Source organism: Rhinatrema bivittatum, chromosome 11 (genome assembly GCF_901001135.1).
Source record: "Rhinatrema bivittatum chromosome 11, aRhiBiv1.1, whole genome shotgun sequence".
Classification (NCBI taxonomy): Eukaryota; Metazoa; Chordata; class Amphibia; order Gymnophiona; family Rhinatrematidae; genus Rhinatrema; species Rhinatrema bivittatum.
The window spans coordinates 94,598,568-94,616,001 of NC_042625.1; positions in this window are offsets into that span (position 1 = coordinate 94,598,568).

The following is a 17,434-nucleotide window of genomic DNA, read 5'->3' on the forward strand; positions in this document are numbered from 1 at the left end:
AGGAGTGGATTTCTGAAATTCCTTAATGGACTTTTCCTCCAGGAACTTGTCCAAACCTTTTTTTAAATGCAGCTACACTAACCTTTGATGCTAATCAAACTCCTCAGTTTAACCCCATCTATAACTCTCTTCAGTCCTGGTCTTACTGCCTTAATGCAAGGTCTCTGCTTTGTTTCTTGTTGTCTGATTGGAGTAGGGAGGGCCTATGCTCAGCTCTGCATGCATCTGGCATGTGCCCCAAAACATCGTGATTAGGTGGGGCAGGGGTCTCCCTCCAGCAAAACAAAACTCAACGCTGCCAAAGGGGCAGGTTTTCAAAGGGGTTCGCGCGTATCCCCCCGAAAACCTGCCCCAAGCTCCCCCTGCGCGCCGGCAGCCTAAGTTGCATAAGCTGCCGGCCTGCGCAAAGCCCCGGGACGCGCGTAAATCCCGGGGCTTTCCTGGGGGGGGGGGCGTGTCGGGGGAGTGTCGCGGGCAGCGCGTCATTGTGGGCGTTCCGGGGGCGTGGCCATGGGTGTGGTTCCATCCCGGGGGCGTGGCCGCGGCCTCCGGACCAGCCCCCGGATCGGAACCAAAGTACATGCAGGCGTAGTTTTTTAAAATCTGCCCCAAAATGTTACAATTGACCCTGTTCCCTCATGCCCTCCCCCCCCCCCCCAGATACCTTGTACCCCTTCTATGGGTCACCAAAGACCAAATGAGGCAGGAGGCTGGAAGGGGTAAGAGGTTCTCCAGTGAGGGGGGGGCTGTTCTCATCCCATGATGCTCAATTTTTGGCAGTGGAGGTGGGAGGTGCTTGTTATGCTCAAAACAAAATGAACAACCCAATGTATTTCGCTGGGGTTTCATTTCATTGTGAAACGACGTTCTCGCATTTTTCATGTCATTTTAACCATTGTGCTGCCTTAGTATGCTCCTAACCCCTTTAGCTAGGAGACTCGCTTTAAAGGCCAGATTTAGGGCTGTGCAGAAATCCCAGGGTGGTCTTCGCACATCTTTCAGTGGGTGCAATATTTTCGTATCTGCAGGGTGCGCGCCAAGCAGAATTTGCCACATTTTGGACACTTTTGCACAGTTTGTGTTCTTTCTTTCCAGGGTGGTGAAAATTGTATCTGATTCTTAAAATTAACTCTTTCCCATCACATTTCCACGTTGCTCTTTGTGCAAGTGAGTTTTTTTTGGGGGGGGGGGAGGGGATGTCACACGCTCTCGCTGGGTTCTACCTCTCCCACCCGTTTTCTGAAATTGCAGGACCGTAGCAAAATTATGCAATTGGCTCGCAGAGTTCTTGCCCATTTTATCTTTCTGCCCGATCTTTGTCTGATTCTTAAATCTGGCCCCAAAACGGGTATTGTCCGTTTCAACAGTAAAGCAATACAGCAGATTCTGCATGCTACCACCATGGGAGTGCCAGGTTTTCGCTCTCCTCTCCCGCTCTTCCTCTTTCTGTTGTGTTACAGACATGGATCTATCTATTAAAACCACTTCAAGAAATAGTTTTTATTCATCTCATCATGCTGTTGTTTTCCTATTTAAGTGTAACATGGAGGCCACCAGGGACTCTGGATCCTGCTGCCTGAAGGCGCCTGTAAAGGAGACAGACAGCGCACGTCAGTTGCTTCTGATCAGTCACCAGTTCTTGTGAAACTTCGGCTATTATTATCCCCTCTCTGCATTGAAACTGGGAGGGACAGGAGTAAATTGACTTCACCAATATGCCTGTAACTATGTAACTCAGGAGTACATCCCTACCAAGAAGGACGGCCATACTAGGTCATTTGGGGTAAAGCGAAAAACTCTTCGCTCTGTGAAGTTCCTGTGAGTTTTTTTTCACCTTGGGGAGTTGTAATCTGGAATAAAATGTGGCCTATAGGTGAATGCACCACCCACAGGAATCTGCAGGGTATCTGCTGGAAGCCCAAACGTTTTCTGAATGGTATCAGAATAAGTGGCTGGTGATGCCACAGTCGCTTTAGGGATGTGATCACAATGTAATCGTTTACACCAGTGAAGAAAACTCAAGTTATTGGGAGACCGAGTACTTGGTTCAGTGAAAATGTGCAGGTCAACATCTGAGGCTTTAACTTCTTCTTCTCGCTGCTTCCACCCCTTACCTCAAACAAGGAACCTCACAACGAATCAAACCCTTTTCATCCTGATCCTGAGCTCAATATCTGTTTCAAGGTTTATAAATGTTTCTGAATATTCCTGACCTCTCTGAAACCCAAGGTTAGACTTTCCCTTCAAGGCCTTTCTAGGTTACCGGGGGTCAAATTTCCTTCCTTGACCTTCCAGGGACACAAGGGCTAAATTTGCCTGCTGTGAGGTTAGAGAGGAATAACCAGTAAGAAAAAGTAGGTGATAATCCCCTTGTACAGGTCCTTGGTGAGGCCTCACCTGGAATATTGTGTTCAGTTCTGGAGACCATAACGCAAAAGGGACAGAGACAGGATGGAGGTGGTCCAGAGAAGAGCAACCAAAATGGTGGAGGGTCTTCATCAAATGACTTATGAGGAGAGGCTGAAGGATATGAACATGTATACCCTGGAGGAGAGGAGGTACAGGGGAGATATGATACAGATCTTCAGATACCTGAAAGGTTTTAATGATGCACAATCAACAACAAACTTTTTCCATTGGAAAGAAATCATTAGAACCAGGGGTCACGAAATTAAACTCCAGGGAGGACGACTCCGAACCAACGTCAGGAAATATTTCTTCACAGAGAGGGTGGTGGAGGCCTGGAATGCCTTTCTGGAGGAGGTGGAAGAGGCGTGGGATAAACACTGTGGATCCCTAGAGGATGGGAATGAGGAAAAGAGTGCATGGGGGTAACTTGCTGGTGTGACGGTTACCGTCCTTAACCAATAAGCCTTCATTCTGTTGATGTAACCACATCATTGCTCTCTGCTTCAACACAGGTGGAAAAAGAGGAAAGGGGGAATTAGATTCAGATAGCAACCAGCAAGGGCATTGAATTTTACAGACTGGGAAAACAATTAAACGTGGGGGTAACTTGCTGATGCGGCTGTTACTACCCTTAACCAATAAGCCTGATACTTTTGATGCAACCCCAACATTGCTGTCTGCTTCAACAGCAAAAGATAACAGGTAATTGGACTCAGACAGCAACCACCAACAAGGGCCCTGATTTTGACAGTTTGGGAAACTAATAAGTATAGGGGTATGGCACAGTAGATACTACCATAAGCTTGCTGGGCAGACTGCATGGACCATTTGGTCCTTTTCTGCCATCATTTCTATGTTTCTGTTATGTTTTCTATATATGTGAGTGCTTTGAAATACAAGGAGAAGCAGTGAACATCAGAAATGAATCAGAGTTGGATCAATACCATTCTCAATGTAATTTTCAGCAAACTTCATCAAGATGGTTTGCTGCTGACTAGTTAGATCTGAACTTGGCTATGAACTGGTGGATTCCTGGAATGCTCTTCCGGAGGAGGTGGTGAAGCCTTCGTACTGTTGATACTACTCCAATATTGCTCTCTGCTTTAACTGTAGGGGGGAGAGAAAAAAGGGGGGAATCAGATTCAGACAGCAACCAACAAGGAAAACAAACAAGATTGGGGGTAACTTGCTGATGCGGCTGTTACTACCCTTAACCAATAAACCTGATACCTGTGATTCCACCACAAGCTTGCTGGGCAGACTGGATGGACCATTGGTTGATGGTTTCCCAGTTATATGTATAACTGGGAAACCATCAACTCATCCGTTCCCAACCAAATAGCCTTCCCTTCTCTGTACTGCCGGACACACTACATCATACATGTGACGGAGGGCTTGCCTGTCACTAACAATTTTTCCCAAAGTATGGTAATTTTCCTAAATTAGAGGTAGTAAGAGGAGTGGTTGAATTTTGGAATTCTCCCCATTGCCCCATTGCTTGAACCCCACCTTTTTGAAGGAGAGGCAACGTATGGGATTTAGAAACCCTGGGAGCATGCCTAGTGGGTAGAGGGTAGAGGAGAGCAGCTAGAGATCACTCATGGATCTCAAGCTGGTTGGAGTTGGAGAGAAAAGGAAGGAGGAGAGTCCATTTGAGTCTTAGCTGAGAAGAGCTGTTCGGAGATTCATCCATAATCTCTACTGGAGGAAAAGTGGTTTGACTTTTTGGAGATTTTTGTATTAGACCTTGTCTGAAGGGAAGGGTTACCCCAGAGGATTTGGGTCAAAGATCTCTTTTTGCCTGAGCATCTGCAACAGCAAGGGTGAAGAGAGTTCCAGAGATCCCTGAAGGAAAGAGAGTTCTTTGTTGAAGTTTTGGATTACAGAGAAGTTGGAATCCCATTTTGCTAGTTTTGCAGGACGTGGGGACTATTCTTCCACTATATTTTGATGCATGTTGGAATTACACTCTAACTATCCCACCATCACTGGTGAGGATGTCTTTTCTCAGAATGAAGGTGTAAGAACAGGAAGGGAAGTGATTAGGAGAAGAATGGACAGAGAAATCATCTGCTTTTTGGTGATTATTGGATGTATGCCGATTTTTATTTTTGTAAACTTGGCTTGGATCCTCTTCTTTAAGTTACAGTAAAGACTAGGTGTATGTCAATCTGTCCAGCCTTTATTTGAACACCAACTAGTAGACTCCAGTATTTTTCTTTGGAGATTACCCCAGCGTGGATTTACTAGGGGTTTTGCTTTTGTCTTTCCTTCCCTTATTTCTTACTATCTGGCAGCACCTGGAAATATTTGATACAGAATGTGACGTGGTCATGGAGATTGTGATTGACAGCTCCGGGGCCCCAGAAAAGAACACCCCCCCCCCCCACCCCTCGGACCTGTAGCACTCCTAGTTATGGATAATGCACCAAACAGGGTGCATTATCCATAACTAGGAGTGCTACAAATCACAATCTATATAATAACACTGTCATGGTCCAAGAAACCTATTCATTTATAATGAGCTTTAAAACTTTTGCACATCTATGCCTGAACAAGGTATAATAATTAAATAGCCCTGTATCTCCTTTTCTGTTGAGTTTTACGCTGTACACCACTGCAAAACTACACTCATACGGTGTGCTCTTAACGTGATAAGGAGGTGTCTGTTAACTGCAATTTCTTATCGCTAACATCTAGCACTGTGAAATTTTCAGGCTTGTTGGTACTAATCACAGCAGCTCGACTGACCCGGGATGCCATGAAGAGATAGGGGACTTCATTACCAGTGGCACGGCACCATAATGGGGGAAAGCAACGCACACTGGGGAAGATTTACTACAGCTCAGAGGCTGTTTCCTTGCTGTCTATCAAAAGCCACAGCTACATCATTTTCTAGACTGTAAAAGAGGTGTGTGCCAATCTGCCCAGCCTTCTTGTAGGGACTTTATAGGAAAGCATAGATTATTTTTATTAATAGTGTATAGTTCAATTCTAGGAATTCAAGGCCAGATTCTGTGGTCAGAAAAATGCCATCCTACATTACTCATGGCACAGTTTTTAGCATGTACATTAGTATTTCTCTGAAATGATCCATGGTATTTGTTTCTAAAGGGAGGTAGGATAGCTTGTGCAATCTAATTTTATTGCAGGCTGGGGTGTTTGTTGCAAGTTAAATTTGGCAAGGATGTAAAATTGATAATGTTGACAAAATATTCTCTGTTTTGGATTTGCTATGGAGGAGGGGATGCCCATTCCTTTAATCTAATGGTGATCAATGTTTCCGCTAATGTCTGCAGGAGACCACCAACAACAACACGTTTCTCCTCGCCAGGCACATTCCCATTATCCTGCAAGTTTAAACTGTGTGGGGACCCACAGTCTGAGAAATCAACCAATCCCATGAAATTTCAACCGCAGAATGGCTGGAGCATGCCTGGCAGGGAGAAACCCAGTATAGGCTTAGCTGGTGTATGTTTGTTAATATCCTAAAAACCTGACTGGCTTTGGATAGGTTTCAAAAGCCCTGCTTCATGCACAGTAACGTGCATGAAGCCCTGCCCTGATCAAGAGAACTGCTAGGGATGCCAGGACAGGTTTGGAAAGCCCTGGTGCAAATGATTTCTCCTCATTCCTTCTACAGAAAGCTCTTCTACCTGTCTAGTGCAGCTCTATAAACCTGTGAATCCCGGGTCAAAGCCTCACTGGCAGCCTGCTATCTCCATGTCAGCTAGATGGGCTGCGTCATTCCTGGTTTTACCCCTATTGTATCTATGGACTTGAAGTTTGATTTTGTATTTTTTTTTTCTTATTACTAAGACATGCAGGAATTACAAGACCATTCATGCAAGAGAAGGTAAAACCAGGTCTGGATCAGCCTGTCCCAGATGACATGGATCTAGCTGGTAACCCTGAAACTCAGCTTTTTATCCTTCTAAAGCAGATAAACCAAGCACTATTGGTAATTAGGGAAGGGTAATAGCACTCTGTGTCTGGAGAGCGGCATTACATAAAAACACTACTATTATAATGATACATGCAACAAGCTAGGAATTGCACAGCAGTCCAGCACTGTAAATCTACACTGCCATCTGGAGGCTAACTGTTGAACTACATGTTGGTTGAGGATTCCACTGACCTAATGAAGTGAACTTAAGCCATGAATGTACTGTATTGTTAGTTGGATGTCTCCGGCAGGCTGGGAGAAGCAGCACGACGCTTTGGTAACATGCACAGGTTTTCATCCCTCTGGAAAGGAAGTGATGCAAACTATTTGGTCCCTGTATTGGAGTTTTGAGACTGACTCACTTGCTCAGCACAGAAAAACCTCCACCTGTGGACAGTCAAAAACTGTGCCTGTGGAGCAGTACTAGAAATAGGTAAATAAAAGTCAGATCCGTCGAAACACAACTTGGGCGTTGCCCACTGTTATTTCTAGTACTGGCTGCAGCTATTCATGATGCCACGGAGTGGATTTGGTAAGCAGCCATCCACTGCATCAGCTGATCGACCACTTTATCAAAGAACCTTACAGCCTCAAGACGAGGGTCCGTAAATAATCTACAGCTGCACTTAGAAAGTCTGCCCGGTGGGAGGAAGTAACAGTTATTCAGATGCAGAAGGAGGCAAGGTTACACGTTCTCACCTACAGCAGAGTTCAATAATGATGATGACTTGACAGCTTAAGTCTCCAGGACCCAATGCCACAACCTCCTTTCTCCATGGCAGCACAAATTTTTAAAAGATTTGTTTTGCTTTGTTTTTTTTTAAGTTTTCTTTGCCAGATATTAGTAAGAGCTGGAGAAAAAAGCACGGTCTCGTGAAAGATAACCCCATGATTAATAGCGTTTTTTAAAATCCCATTTATATACTCACTATTCAGTGATGCTAGGGAGGGAGATGAACAGCAGGTGCAGTTGGATGTGGCACAGAAACACCGTGGCTGACCAGGTGGCCCCGTGAGCAGAGCGCAAAGGCTGTAAAAAAAAAAAAAAAAAAAAAAACCCCAACCTGGAGAAAGACCCAGGTTTCCCGTGAACTGTCAGCACCTGCCGCACAGCAGCAGGGAACACAATAGCCATGGACTTCTACTATTTATGGTTCAACCTCTAATCTCCAAATGACAAGACCAGGGAACAATAGCAATCCTGTAATTTGCGGACACAAGGCATGCTGCTGTGCTGAAGTGGCATACAGCCAAAACTAGTAAATCTGGGTAGATCTCCACGCAAGGGAGGAAGCAGATGACCGCCACTCTGCAAGAAGCTATCGCCCTTTCAGTTGCAATGTCCGGCCCCTGATTCTTACAATGCTTAATGCCAGCACACGCAGTCTAATTCTCAGCCAGGAGAGGAAGGCGTCCACGGTACACCCAGAATCTGTGTCTGCATCACACAGCTCAGCAATGGCCATGTCAAAACGGTGAAATTGCCAACTTGTGCCATGTCATGCAAAAGTACTAAGTTAACTTTTATTTCATCTTTTTGTGAGGTTTGTGATCCCTGACAGTAAGCCAAGTAGCCCTATCGCCATTTTTTGTACAGCAATATCATTTATGAGAGCCATTTTCAAAACTATGTGGGCAGGTGCATCATCCCTGGAAGGGAAAATACAACTGTCCCTGTGCAAAGTGCCCGCAGAGATCTGCACTGACTGCTTCTTGAATGTTTTGAAAAGATAAAACTCCCCCAGCCTAAACCCACCTACACTCTACCTGCCCAGACCTTTACTCCCATACAGGGAGGGCAGTTTACCTGGGCAAATGGCTTTTGAAAATTGTGCTTTATAAACACAGCAGCAAGTATGATGGTGTACGGTATTGAAACATTTAGGGTAACACATTGGCAAGATCCTAAGCTCCCTGCTCTGGCGCACGTCCAGAGGGAGTGCTCTGTTCTTTGGGGATTCTGCCTAATTTTAACATCTGTATAGACCCAGCATTCCCAGCTTCAGGTTCCAACACAGCTGGCTTTGCCATTTATTCTGCCGGAGGCGGTAAAAAAAACCAGATGGCACAGAAATTTAAGAAAATGTAAGATAAACAGAGGATGAGCGGAGCAGTGAGGGCAAAGCCTGAAGTCAATAAAATGAAGTGACGATTGCTAACATGGACCCCTAAGTTTGTCTACTAGGTAGGTATTGCTGATGAGCAATGGCTAAGACTCCCTTCCTCAGAGACAGTTTCCTGGGCCAGCCCGGTGAGCAGTGTCTCACCAGGCTGGCCTGAGACTCAGACCCAAGTTCACCACATGGTGGTACACAACACAGTCAATGAGCCACCAAGCCCCAGCGAGAGCATTGCTATGGTAAGCGGCTTTTCCTCTTACAGTAAGAAGTGTAATGACTCTGTTTTGCATCTTTTCCATAAACACTGGTGTCCCTTCCAGGAAGCCAGATAGTAAGAATCAGTTTGGTGTGGCAAAGACAAAGATTTATACCTCCTGCCTTTGGAAGGAAGCAGCCTACATGGAAAAGTTGTGGTCTGTCACTGTTGTCCTCCAGATCTGAGTAAGTGACTGAGGGTTCGCAGACAGCTCCTGGTACTGAAGGGCATTTGCAAGGTGGTCTGTTGAACCATTAGATGGTCAAGGGGATTAAAGGGGCAATTAGGGAAGATAAAGCCATTGCAGAAAGACAAAATGAATTCTTTGCTTCGGTGTTTACTGATGAGGATGTTGGGAAGATACCAGTTCTGGAGATGGTTTTCAAGGCTGATGATTCAGATGAACTGAACCAAATCACAGTGAACATGTAAGATATAGTAGGCCAGATTGACAAACTGAAGAGTAGCAAATCACCTGGACCAGATGGTATACATCCCAGGGTTCTGAAAGAACTCAAAAATGAAATTTAAAGACCTAATATAAGTAATTTGTAACCTATCATTAAAATCATCCATTGTAACCAAAGACTGGAAGGTGGACAATGTAACCCTGATATATAAAAAGGGCTCCAGAGGTGATCTGGGCAACTATAGACCAGTGAGCCTAACTTCAGTGCCGAGAAAATTCCTGGAAACTATTCTAAAGAATAAAATCAGAGAACATATAGATAAACATGATTTAATGGGACACAGCCAGCATGGAGTTACCCAAGGCAAGTCTTGCCTCACAAATCTGCTACATTTTTTGAAGGGATGAATAAGCATGTGGATAAAGGTGAACCGGTAGGTGTGGTGTGTTTGGATTTTCAGAAGGTGTCTGACAAAGTTCCTCTTGAGAGGCTTCTAAGAAAATTAAAAAGTCATGGGATAGGAGGAGATTTGTGGATTGCAAACTGGTTAAAAGACATGAAACAGAGAGTAGGATTAAATGATCTGTTTTCACAGTAGAAAAAGGTAAACAGCGGAGTGCTCAGGGGGTCTGTACCTGGATCAGTGCTTTTTAATATATTTATAAATGGTCTGGAAAGTGGTACAATAAGTGAGGTGATCAAATAGTTATTAAATCACAAGAGGATTGTGATAAATTGTAGGAAGACCTTGTGAGACTGGAAGATTGGGTGTCCATATGGTAAATGAAATGTAATGTGTACAAGTGTAAGGTGATGCATATAGAGAAAAATAACCCTTGCTGTAGTTACAAGATATTAGGTTCCATATTAGGAGTTACTATCCAGGAAAAAGATCTAGGCATCAAAGTGGATAACACATTGAAATCGTCGGCTCAATGTGCTGAAGCAGTCAAAAAAGCAAACAGAATGTTGGGAATTATTAGGAAAGGAATGGTGAATAAAACGGAAAGTGTTATAATGTCTCTGTATCGCTCCATGGTGAGACTGCACCTTGAATTCTGTGTACAATTCTGGTCGCCACATCTCAAAAAAGATATAGTTGTGATGGAGAAGGTACAGAGAAGGACGACCAAATTGATAAAGGGGATGGAACATCTCCCCTGTGAGGAAAAGCTAAAGAAGTTAGGGCTGTTCAGCTTGGAGAAGAAACAGCTGAGAGGAGATATGATAGAGGTCTTTAAAATCTTTTGGATAATAGAAGGACTAGGGGGCACTCCATGAAGTTAGCAAGTGGCACATTTAAAACTTATCAGAGAAAATTATTTTTCACTCAATGCACAATAAAGCTCTGGAATTCATTGACAGAGGATGTGGTTAGTGCAGTTAGTATAGCTGGGTTTAAAAAAGGTTTGGATAGGTTCTTGGAGAAGTCCATTAACTGCTATTAATCAAGCTGATTTAGGGAATAGCCACTGCTATTAATTGCATCAGTAGCATGGGATCTACTTAATGTTTGGGTACTTGCCAGGTTCTTATGGCCTGGATTGGCCTCTGTTGGAAACAGGATGCTGGGCTTCATGGATCCTTGGTCTGACTCAGTATGGTAGTTCTTATGTTCTCATGTTTTTATGATAGATCTTGAATTCATATTCAGCTCATATTTGATGGGATTCCAGTGAAAGCTGCCACTCATCTTATTACTTTCCCAGTGACTCACTGGTTTTCCATATTAAGATACATTTCAAAACAGTGAGTAGGCTCTTGCAGCAAGTAATTCTCTTCTAAGGCATTTTCACAAATAAAATATGCATCTGTTTCCATACCTGAAGATGTTAAAACATTTGAGTTTTTCCAGCAGGCATAAGAAAAGGAGAAAGCATTGATAAATTAGACCTTGCTGTCCATTTTACTGTTCACCAGGGGACCTGCAGCTGCTTTTTTAGCTAATCCCAGGGAACCATGTAAGGAAGCTGCAGAGGGACCTGGGCTAATTATGACTCTTCCGTCCTTTCACACTGAGTAAGGATTTGAAAGGGATTGTTCTTCCGTACTGGGAACTTCTCTTGAAACGCACTTGTTGTAGTACCTGGTACGGTTTGGGGAAAGACGATTGGCCCGCAATCTTGAAAGAGATTCTCTCCGCACTGTTATCCCCAGGACACAATCAGCCAAAAGATATCTTTGCTTTAGGCACACAAGCCAAGGCTTCTCGGCACTGGATTCTCCCGGGGTCTAGTTAAGGTTTCTCGCTTCCCTTTTTTTTTTTTTTTTTTATATAACATTGGTAAGTAGGTCAGCCTCATGCCTGTGATCTATAGACTGGCTCTGAATCCCAAAGAATGCTGCAGTGTCTCTCCATGGGCAGCAATACCAACATTATACTTTTGACCCCCTGTTAGCACAGGGGTGTAATTTCAGTCAGCCATTCAAAGGCAAGGCAGCCGGCTAGAAAGTTTCAACCACTGAAAACGCAGCCACGCGTAGCTGGCTGCAATGCCACCAGCTGAAGTTATGCCTGATGTTTCATGCACTCGGGTGCCACGGCAAGAACTTGGCTGCTAGCTGTGGAAATCCGAGTGAGCTGGCAATGCTTCTCTCCTGGCGCAAACGCATCTCCAGGAACACGCACTCCTAAAATGATTTAAATACAGCCACCCGGCGAAAGTAAGCGGCTATCATTCAGCCACTCCGCGGGGCAGATTTGCAGCCAGCTCGATCTAGACATCCATCTCTGAGGTTAGGCAGCTGGATCTGTTTGCAAATCAGACCTCTGAGGGGTGAATTTTCAAGGTGTTACATGCATAAATATTAGCATATACACGTGCAAATAGCCTCTACTTGCATATTCCATATTCTGTGTTTCAGGGTAGAAATACTATTGGATTCGTGGACCCTCAGACTGAGGTGGAGTTGGCACAACCTGTTAGGAGGAGCCCTGTAGGTCCCCACCATCGGCTGGCGGACCTGGATGAGGCAGAGGCCGTACTGGAGCCTCACCTTTACCAGCTCACATTCCCCTCAGGTTGAGCCTTTGGGTGCTGAAGGTAGAGGGATCCATTGAGGTCGCCAGGAGGAACGGAGACAAGTCAGGTGAGCTTGGAGGAAGGCAGTGGTCGGAGGCAGGCGGCATTCAGGAATGTCCAGGGGCAGACCAAGGTCAAGTACCGGGTATTCGTCCAAAGGGAAAAGCGGGACAGATAGGCAGGACAGGAAGGCAGAGAAGGAGACGGAGAAGGGCTGACCAGAAGGACTGACAAAGAAGACAAGGAACGCTAGAATCAAAGAGGAAGAGCAGGACTGCTGGCACTGAGACACAGGAAGCAGCAACTCACACTACTTAGTCAGTAGGGAGACGCACCAGTGGCCTCTCATTGGCCTTTCCCTGTGAGGTCGTCAACGGGCGCCACTGGCCTTTTCCCGTCCTGGGCCTTTTAAATGAAGAGAAGAGACATCAGGCGTGCGCGCCTTAGAGAGGCCTGGAGAGAGCTTCAGCGGCGTCCTGCCCCACTGGAGCAGAGAGCGGCCCGGCCCAATGGCTAAGTGCGGCGGATTGCAGGAGTGGCCCACGAAGCGCCAAATGCAACAGATACACGTATTTTAGGAAAGAAATGTACATCACACATGTGGGTTCTAAAATACTAGCTCACAGCCCTATGCGTGTTATAAGAACATCAGAAATTGCCATGCTGGGTCAGACCAAGGGTCCATCAAGCTCAGCATCCTGTTTCCAACAGAGGCCAAACCAGGCCACAAGAACCTGGCAATTACCCAAACACTAAGAAGATCCCATGCTACTGATGCAATTAATAGCAGTGGCGATTCCCTAAGTAAACTTGTTTAATAGCCGTTAATGGACTTCTCCTCCAAGAACTTATCCAAACCTTTTTTGAACCCAGCTACACTAACTGCTCTAACCACGTCCTCTGGCAACAAATTCCAGAGCTTTATTGTGCATTGAGTGAAAAAGAATTTTCTCCGATTAGTCTTAAATGTGCTACTTGCTAACTTCATGGAATGCCCCCTAGTCCTTCTGTTATTCGAAAGTGTAAATAACCAAGTCACATCTACTCGTTCAAGATCTCTCATGATCTTAAAGACCTCTATCATATCCCCCCTCAGCCGTCTCTTCTCCAAGCTGAACAGCCCTAACCTCTTCAGCCTTTCCTCAATGGGGAGCTGTTCCACCCCCTTTATCATTTTGATTGCCCTTCTCTGTACCTTCTCCATCGCAACTATATCTTTTTTGAGATGCAGCGACCAGAATTGTACACAGCATCTAAGCACTGGGAAATTTCATACAAGATGTGATCAAATTTGTCTTTATCTTCCCATATGTACAAAGGTAGGAGCTATTTTTGATGGTTTCTAGAATTGATTTCAGTAATGTAACTGAACCACAGAGATCTCAGCAGGCTTTTATTTTAAAAAAAAAAAAAAGGACATTTTGCCTATAGAACAAAATCCTTAGATGATCATTTTAAAATGTGTGTGTGCACGCCCATATACACGTATATAAGGGTGCATGCATAACTGCTCCTCCATTTCATAACCTGCATGTATATGATGTACACAGATTATAAAATATGCATAAATCCACACCAGAACATGTGCTTGCATGTAAAAAACACGCAAATCCATTTTTACACTTATCCAGAGAAGCTCCAAGTTACTAGGGATGTGCATTTGTTTCTTCTGTTTTGGCAGTACGTGTGAACCTCACAAACTTTATTGTACATGTGAGAAAATGGATATTATCCGTGTGTTTTTCATAATGAGCTGTGTGCATAATATCATTTTTTTTTTTTGCATGTACTATAAAGTCGGCGAGATATGCACGTACCTGCAGAAACTGAAGAAACGAATACATATCCCGTCAAGTTTCCTGGCTAAATAGCAGCCTTTATCTGGATAAAATCTGATTTATCCAGCTAAGGGATAAAGCCACTACTTTACTTAGCTGGATAAGTCTTAAAATGATGCTTACCTGGCTGAGTCAGATGACCAGATCAGTAGTGTTTTAAGACTTATCCAGTTAAGAAGCACGAAAGCTAACTTCCAGTTTATCCTGTACCCAGGCAGATATCTCTGAACGTACCTCCCTAACTAGCAGCAAAGAGCTACTTAGCTGGAGAAGTCAGAATTTAGCCAGACAAGTGTGCGCTGTTGTTATTCTTACCTATGTTTACCTGTAATTTTAACGTTATACACAAATAGATTTAACAGGCAGACGTGAGATGCATTTACCCCGGGTAAGTCAGCTTTTACGTGTGTAAGTTGGGAGATTTTCTAACAGGTGCGGCAATGAAATTGCCAGGTTTACCAATTAGGCTACCAGTTTTGCCAATTCCATCTACAGCTCATCGCTTACCTCCTGGCCATTCAGCTACAACTCCCCCATTTCATCCAGACCCCCCACCCGGTCAGTATTTCTTGTTTAAGAGCGCACTTTACAGAATCGGCCCGATTGATCAGAAGTAAATAAACACAAGTAAGCTACCAAATTTACATTCGCAAATTGCTTATAAAATAGCAACTTACTCACGTAAATGTTAGCCTCGCCAACAAATGCCATTGGCCCGCCTCTTTTTTACGTGCACAAAGTTACTCACAGACTCGTATTCGTGCCTGTATATACTCGCGTTCATGCTATCTTACACGCGTCTGCTCGTTCTTATGCGCGCAGCTTTCCAAAATTCACCTTTCATTGAATAATGCCCAATGGCTGAACATCTGGTTGATAGTGAGGCCTACAGGTTCACTGTCCAGCGGTTCGACCTGTTCTTCTGCCCTGCTTTTTCACCCCCTCCCTCCCTCCCACCCACAGAGGTCTTCGCAGATGCTGAGGGGCCGATCAGAAATTATTTTTCAGCCTCAGAGCCGGATCCCGATGTGCGGTACCAGCACTCGTCTCATTTGAGATAGCGTTCCCGCCTCTGCAGGCCGAGTCCTGCCGGCTCTCATTACCTGCTGAGGGGTAGGTGGTGGACACGTCCCGTGGCACGTCTCCTCACAAGGATGGCAGGAACACCACGGCTCTGCTACAGCCTCAGCGACTCCCTAAAAGCTGCTGATTTCAATTGCCCAGCAGGCTTCTGCTATAAATCTTTGACTTTACACATTTCCTGGGACTTTTTCTGAATCTGAGGCAAGAGGGGTCACGTTTTGTTCTAACAAAAAAAAAAAAAAGGCCCATAGCTCTCCACAAGTCAGTGTAAGAAAATGAGAAGAAGAAGTGAGAAGCAGGCAGCTCCAGGCTGGAGAAGGAGAATGCAGCAGGGCATGGGGAGGCATCGGCCTTACTTTCAGTATCCCCGGGATTATTTTTATTTAAATCTCTCACCAATAATTATTTAAGGAATGATTCTGTACCTCTGGAACTATTAACCATAAAAATAAATGCCACATGAGGATCGAAATTTGCTAATCATGATAAATGCAGAATGAACAGCTTCTTACCATCGTGGCTGCCTGAGCAGTAACCACACCCCCGTGCCTCCTCCACTTCTTACCATGGTGGCTGCCTGTGCAGTAACCACACCCCCGTGCCTCCCCCACTTCTTACCATCATGGCTGCCTGAGCAGTAACCACACCCCCATGCCTCCTCCACTTCTTACCATGATGGCTGCCTGTGCAGTAACCACACCCCCATACCTCCTCCACTTCTTACTATCGTGGCTGCCTGTGCAGTAACCACACCCCCGTACCTCCTCCACTTCTTACCATTGTGGCTGCCTGTGCAGTAACCACACCCCTGTGCCTCCTCCTCTTCTTACCATCGTGGCTCTCTGAGCAGTAACCACACCCCCGTTATTCCCACACTTCTTACCATTGTGGCTGCCTGAGCAGTAACCACACTCCCATGCCTCCTCCACTTCTTACCATCATGGCTGCCTGCACAGTAACCACACTCCCGTGCCTCCTCCACTTCTTACCATCGTGGCTGCCTTTGCAGTAACCACACCCTGTTCCTCCCCCTTTCCCAGCTGGGAGCTGAGGTTTGCTTCCATCTTCTGTAATTCAGGCGTAACTTCATGTCATTGTGTTACTGTGAATTACAAATCAAGGTGATGTCACATCTATTAACTGGAATCCAATGACATCATTCCTACCAGTTGCAAAATGGAATAGATACCTAAGGGTTAGTTGCTGTTTTTTCATCAACAAAAAAGTCTTCCATCCTGGTAGGCAGTGCAGAAGATGTGTTTGCAATAAGCCCTGTCACAGGTTGCTTCAACTGAAATTCTTGCTGACAGATTTGGAAGGACTTCTCATATCAAAGCAGTAAGCAATTGGTGCCTCAGATCAGTGATTCTCAATCCAATCCTCAGGCCACCCCTAGCCAGTCCATGAATATGCATGAGATGGATCTGCATACAGTGGAAGCAGTGCATGCAGATCTATCTCATGAGGACCGGGTTGAGAAGCACCATCTCAGATCTTATAATTGAATTACCCTCCAGACAGAGACCCCCAGATCTGATCCTCAGGGTCCACCACCCAGTCGGGTTTTCTGGATTTCCACAATGACTTATGCATGAGGGATATATTGCTATTTCATTGTGCAAATCCTGAAAATCAGGCTGGCTGGTGGCCTTCAAGAACAAGACTTGGGACCCCTTGGCTCCAGGGGAATTCTAGGAAATCTTGGCCGGATTTGTGCCTGCAACAAGGAAAAGTCATCCTTTTTCCTCCTACCAGTAACTGGCACCCTTCCAGGAGTGCCACAGCCGCCCTCTCTCTTTATTAAACCTGCCTTAAGTCTTCAGCATTTCACTTACTGTGCAGCAAAGCAGAAGAAAGTCAGGCACAAAATGGACTCCAGGAGGTTCTGTCTGAGAGCACCGCCGACCCTCAGTGCCCTCCCTCTGAGAGTGCACACTGGCTGGCAGGACTGCCGGGCTCACAGACGTCACGGGGCCCCAGCTCGAGCAGGTGACAATGACAGATGCGATTCTCTCTCCTCGGGTCTTGGGTGTATGACAAATGAAGGTTCTTTTTTTTTTTTTTAATATTCTGGCAGCAGAAATTGCCTTTTTAAAGCCCCCTCGGTTCCGCATGCAGATAGAGAAATATAACAAGACAGAGGTCCACAGGCCATTTGTATCTGGGTTTCAGAGCAGAGTTTTATTATTGCTGGGTTTACCTGAGGGTCCAACTCTGTGTGTGAACCCTTCTGAATTTCATCTTCCCAATGAAAGAGAGGAGGGAAAGGCACATCTGTGCCTGTTAGGAGGATTAGGTCTGAATGGATTTAAATGTGGACATTAATTAGGAATCGTTATCCCAAAGCCA